The sequence below is a fragment of the Notamacropus eugenii genome, chromosome 3 (assembly GCF_028372415.1).
Source record: "Notamacropus eugenii isolate mMacEug1 chromosome 3, mMacEug1.pri_v2, whole genome shotgun sequence".
NCBI classification, from domain to species: domain Eukaryota; kingdom Metazoa; phylum Chordata; class Mammalia; order Diprotodontia; family Macropodidae; genus Notamacropus; species Notamacropus eugenii.
In genome coordinates, this window is record NC_092874.1 from 96,265,558 (window position 1) to 96,272,198 (window position 6,641).

The window sequence follows — 6,641 nt, forward strand, 5'->3', positions numbered from 1 at the left end:
CCATTGGGGGTTTTCTTGGCAGAGATACTGGAATGTTTTACCATTTTCTTCTCCAGCTCATTGTACAAATGAAGAAACTAAGGTAAATGAGGTTAAGTGATTTGTCCAGGGTCACACAGCTAGTCAGCTCAGAATCAGTTCTCTTGTATACATGCTGCTAAGTGCCTTACCCTGTGTGTTTGAATTTGTATATTGTCTTTTTTCTTACAAATATCATCTATCTGCAGCATGTGGTGGAAGGAGAGAAAAGGAAAGTTGGGCTTGGGTTGGTGTGAACAGAATGGCCCATTTCATATGGGTCGAGTTTTGGACTAGGAAGGTATGAATTCAATTGCTACCCCAGACATTTGCAAGCTGTGTGACCTCAAGTCACTGGGCCTCCCTGGGCCTCAGTTTCCTCAACTATAAAATAAGGAATTTGGATTTTTTAATCTCTAAGGTCTCTTTAAGCACTAAATCCACATTTTCATGATGATCCTAAGAATAGTACAGATGAGTATCAGTGGATGGGGGCTGCCCTGCTTAGCTTTATCCCAGAATCTAAATGGCAGCTTTACTCAGTGCACAGGGGAGCCATAGAGTCAGCCTCAGAAGGTCAGGAGAGCAGGACTGCCTTCTGCTCTTTGGGGCAACTTTGCCCCAACCACCTTAGTGCTTCAGGGACAAGACTCATTAAAGAAAGAGAAAGGCTAACTGGTTGGCTGGTTGCTCAGTCTGAGCCTCATAGTGTGTCTCAATCTTAGCAGCCTCATCACTGATCTAGGGCCTGGCTCTCAGCTTTGCAGGTTAAAAACCTGAATTTGATCAGTATAAATCAGCAGTAATTGGGCCTTGGGGGGATGATTCCAAAACTCACTAGAGACAAATTGCTAAATTAGAATGACAATTGATTTCGAATAGGGGGATTGCTCCAGTAGGAAAACAAATGCAGATCCTCAGGGTTGACAATTCCAGGAGCAGTTTCATGGAAGAGAGGAAATTACAGTTCAGAAGGTGTTTGGTGAATTTGGGATTAGGTCAAATATAGCAGGTTCTTTTTGAAAATGATTTTTTTATTGATATCTTTTGTGTTGTCATCACCTAAATTTCCTTGTCTCCAAATCTGCTTTCCCCCTCTCCCCTGCCTGAGAATAAACCCTTCGGACAGATGCATTAAAAAAGAAACAGAGGAAGAAAGAGGAAAAGAAATTCATCAAAACCATGAGATACATTGGAATAAAACCCAATATCCTATCTCATGTTCCACATCTGTGAATACTGACCCCTTGGTCTCTCTTTCAGACCAAACCTGTTATTCATTATTTCATATCATTCAGTTTTAATTGCCTTGTAGTGGGTGTTATTCCCATTTACTTTGGTGTAGTTATAATATACATATATATAATATTAAATATATATAATATATAATATTAAATATATTATATATAAAACCATATATATATATATTGTTTTCCTACTGCTGCTCATTTTCCCTTTGTATCACCTTGTGTGTTTTCAAGCTTCTTTGGATTCCTCATGGTCTTTGTTAACAGGATTTTACTGAGCCAGTCTCTAACCTGAGAATGACGAAACAGCAGGCCAGAGCCAAAGTGCCAGTAATCAGGTAACCTTTGATTAATTTATTTCGTTATGAGGAACAGATTTGCAAGTCAAAAATTCTCCTCATCAGAATTCCACCTTGCTGAAGTGAAGACAGAGATTACATAATGGCAAAGGAGAGAAGGTTGATTACAAACAATTTTTCCCCAGGCCAGAGTGGTTTCCTATGACAAACCCACAAATCCCACAATACAACAATTCTGAAGTCAAGTTTTTGGAGGTCCATGACCACCATCCCACCACCCCACCCCCAGGGCACAGAATTAGAGTTCTACGATGAGAACAGGTTCTACAATCTTTGATTCACTCCATTTAAGATACACAGACACAAGAATGTGGTGATTGTGAGAATGGTATCAAGGGTTTGATTAATCATTTCAAGCTGCGTTGTAAGTCTGACTCACAAGAGAGTCAATTCTGAAAAATCTCATCTATTAGTATGTGTGTATATATATATGTATATATATACATATCTATATGTACATGTATATATATATATAATATCAATTAATATGAAAATCATAATTCCCTTCTCACCATTGTTTCTTATGGCACAGTAATACTCTATAAATTCATCATCCACTGTATGTTTAGCTACTCCCCAATTAATGGGAAACTTGTATTTCAGGTTCTTTGCTACTGCAAAAAAAAAAAACAAGTAGTGGGATATTCTTTGGGAAAATTTCTCTCTGTGATTGCTGGAGGAATTGTCCTTCTTTGGTCTATGGATATTTCTGTTTAATAATTGTTATTAGTCATTAGAATCTTAGGATTATAGAATTTAGTGCTGGAGATGACATCATAGCTAATTCAATCTAACTTAAAGATTCATAGGTGAAAGAGGGGAGGCAGAGAGAGCTGCACAGGGTCTTAAGCCTGTAAGCAGAATACCTGATTGAACCCAGTTTCCTTGATTACAAATTTGATTCTTTTCCTATTCTAGCATCCTGCCCCTATGCAACAATGATGAAGAAATATTAATACATTCTTGCGCTTGGTTCCTCTTTTTTAGAATCCATGAAAACCATCACTCTTTTGTTTGTGTTTATTATTTACAAATTGCAATTTCTTTGTAGCAATTTGCTTCAGAACCTGCCAATCCCAATATAATTTTAGGTAAAGTTATTGTTCTGTCTTCTGAGGGCTGTAACTTTACTGAATCAGTTAGAGACATTGTCCCATTTGAGCATAGTGTAACCATTTCTATCACTCTGCTGGGTCTTTTCACCCATACACAAGTCTCCTTCTCAGTCAGTCCAACATTTACTCTCCCACTATATGTCAGGTATTGTGCTAATTAATCACTGGGAATACAAAAAGAGGTAAATGACAGTCTCTGGCCTCAAGGAGCTCACGATCTCATGGGAGAGACATGAAACCAAAAAATATGTACAAACAAGCTATATAGAGAATAAATAGGAAATAATTATGAGAAGGAAGGCACTAGAATTAAGAGGGATTGGGACAGGCTTCTTGTGGAAGATGAAATTTTAGCTGAATTTAAAGAAATCTGGGGAGAGCAGTAGGTAGAGATAAGGAGGGAGAGTATTCCAGGCATGGGGGACAGCCAAACAAGTCAGTTCCCCTAGTTCAAGGCTAGTTATACAAACCTCCCCCTGAGAGTTCTAGAGGTGACCATGAGTGGTTAGGGATATATTTAAAATGCTATTGGTTTGAGACGCCTCCATTCCACAATGTTTTTTCCAATATCACAATTACCATAAACATCTTCCATTTAACCCAGTGATGATTGCCACTTTAACCTAGTAATAATATTAATTAGCTTTTACAAAAGGATACTTTATTGAGAAGCAATAACATAAAGTGAAACATTAAAATGTCTTTCAAGTATTTGTGACAAAAATATCAGAACTCAAGGGAAAATTTAATATAAAAGATCCAGAAGAAATATAAAGAAAACTTTAAAAATTAATTATAAGGGACTCATTAAGGTCAAACTGTTTATGTGGGAAACAAGGAAGTTCTGTTTCCACAGACTTGTGACTTAGCATGGTTAGATAGGGGTCAGAAACTTGTTTGCAGGCTTGATGAGCTGTGAGGGAAAGCCTATCAGAGAGGAGAACATGGAGTCATGTGGAAATGGACTGTTTCATGGGAGGTTCAAAATTCAGAACAGTATAAGAAGCTTCCATTGATCTGTACAAGTTGTAATTTTCCTGTAGACTTACTGTAAGTTACCTGTCCATTCAAGGAAATGAACGTAAAGGCCTTTCCTCCTCTGAACTCCATTTTAATAAATTTTCCTTGATACCCTTTTGTGTGTCAAGTGTTTCTCTAACACTTCTTATATATGAAAATGTTATCAATATTCTCACAGTTGTCATCATTACTAGGGTAGTTTGGAAGAAAGATTGGGGCTGAGTTGTGTATGATGTTGTGAGGGCAAGCAAGGTGGAACTTTGGCTGTTTTTCTTTTTTGGAATTCAGTTTCCCAGCCTCAGACAAAATTGTAAACATCTGAAGGATTAATCCCTGGTAATCCACAACTGTGACACTCTGGTGCTGAGGCTCAGCTTTCACTCCTTCCAGCACTAAGCCAATTAGATGCTGAGATGCAGGGTTCTCATCTCATGCCTTTGGGCACTGGTCCTATCAGATGTGATGTTCCAGGGCTACATACATGGGCTATGCTCATATGCACTCAGCCAACCAAATGATGCATATGGGCTACACACCATGGGCTCTAGCCAATCAGATACAGACACATGGGCTTTAGCCAGTCAGATGCCAAGTAAAACTATATATGAGCTAGAAGCTTGATATCACCTTGGGGCTCACTCATGGGAAAAATACTTCACCTGAGAACTCTGGATGTACTGGAAGAAGATGCTGGGTAGCCGTTGTTTAAAGACCTCCCTGCCCCAACCTGCTATGTGAACCCAGAGGAAGAAGATGAGCATTGAGCTTTGAGCATTGAAACGGGGGAATGGGTACACAGCAGCAGCAGAGACTCACTGAAGGAGCCTCCCGGCTTGCAAAGTGAATTCACATGGTAGTACTGGTAATATGTGTGAATGGTAATCTTTGTTTTTCCAGATAAAGAAGTTTAGGGCAGGAGCCTTTGGAGTGTGGATTCAGGCAGAAGCAGGAAGAGCTTAGAATGGAGCAATCCCTTCCCCCATGAACTGAGACAAGGAGCAGGAGTGGAGAACTGCCTGAGTGTGAACCCAGGCAGAAGCCAGAGTGCTTGGCCACTGAGCTTGAAAGTCAGCCTTGAGTCAAGATGAAAGGACTCTACTTGGACACTGACTTTGGATTGAGGGATTGTAATTTACTGTGGCCCAGAGATGGAATAAATACTGAATGCAATGACATATGTTGTGTGGCCTTAGTAATAAGTTGTTTTGTTGTTATGCTTTAGTTCTATGTTACAAGATTTAGTTCTGAATAAATAGAGTGTTTATTATACTGTGAGATTTGCCATACTGTGCTGCCATGGGGGAATTCTAAAAAAACAAAACTGGGTAGGAAAAGGTAAAAAGGAGCAATTGTCTTATAAAAATGGGATGTGAAAGGAAGAACAGATACAGAGGAAATAGGTTGGAGTGGAGAACCAGTAGTGTTCGAACCTTATCCTCAGGGGCTCTAGGTTGAAGAGGAAACAACATACATATCTGGAGGGGTGTAGAGAGATGAGAGGACTGAGAAACAGGGTGGGGAAAGTACTTTTAGTAGGATATGTAGATTAAGTTTTAGAAGGGTGAGGGGAGAAGATAAGGGAGGGATTTTTAGAAGGGAGTATACTTAAGATTTAGGAGAGTAGATGGAAAGATAAGGGGGAAACTCTTAGAGGGGTGGGTAGAATAAAGAAAAGAAATGGAAGGGAAGAAGATAAGATAACTGGGATAGAGTAAAAAGAGACTGAAAGGGACAATACTGAGTAAAAATAAGATGGACGAAAATTCACAAATAATAATGATAACTTTGAATGTAAATGGAATACTCAACCATAAGATGGAAACAAACAGCACAATGGATTAAAAATCAGAATCCAACAACGTTCTTTTTTTTTTTTAAACAGTTCCCTGCTTTATTGCAGTACATCAAAGTCAGGTTAATGTTAAGTGTGTCACCAATATAAAAGTATTGGTCAGGAAGTCATTCATTACATTTTGGACTGTCCCACCTTATTTATTTTTGTGCAAAAGAATCCACATCATTGTTTGGTACCAGAGATTCTCTTACAAAGTCCCCCTACAATATCAAGGGTGCTGGTCCAAATGAAATAAAAAATAAGAGGACAAAGCAGTATCTTTTCCCCCTCCATGCAGATTGGTCAGTTTTTTTACTCTAAACAAAAAGTAATTACATCCAAGTCAACAATATGTTCTTTACGAGAAACACATTTAAGAATAAGAGACATAGTTAAAATGGAGGGTCAGAGTAGAATTTATTATGCTTCAGCTGATGCAAAAAAAAAAAAAAAAAGGCAGGGATAGCCACTATCATCTCAGATAGTTATGGCTAAAATAAACTTAATTTAAGAAGATAAACAGGATAACTACATTTTGATAAAAAGTATTGTTGATAATGAAGCAATATCCATACTGAACCTAGATGCACCAAATATTATAGTATCTAAATTTTTAAAAGAGAAATTGAATGAATTACAGGTAGAAATAGAAAGTAGTACTATAATAGTGCGGGTAAGCTTTAGCCTTCCCCTCTCAGAACTAGATAAATCTATTCAAAAATTAAATAACAAAAATGTCAGATAGCTTCATGGAAAACATTCAATGGAAATAGAAAGGAATACACCTTTTTCTTAGTGGTTCATGGCAACTTTACAAAGATTAACCATATGTTAGGGCATAAAAATGTTATAAATAAAAGCAGAAATATTGAAAGTATCCTTTTCAGATCATAATACAATAAAAATTATATTTCATAAAATACCATGGAAACATAGATAAAAACTAATTGGAGATTAAGCAAACTAATCATAAGAATGAGTGGGTCTAAGAACAAATCATAGAAACAATTTCATTAAAGAAAATAACAATAATGAGACAATCTACCAA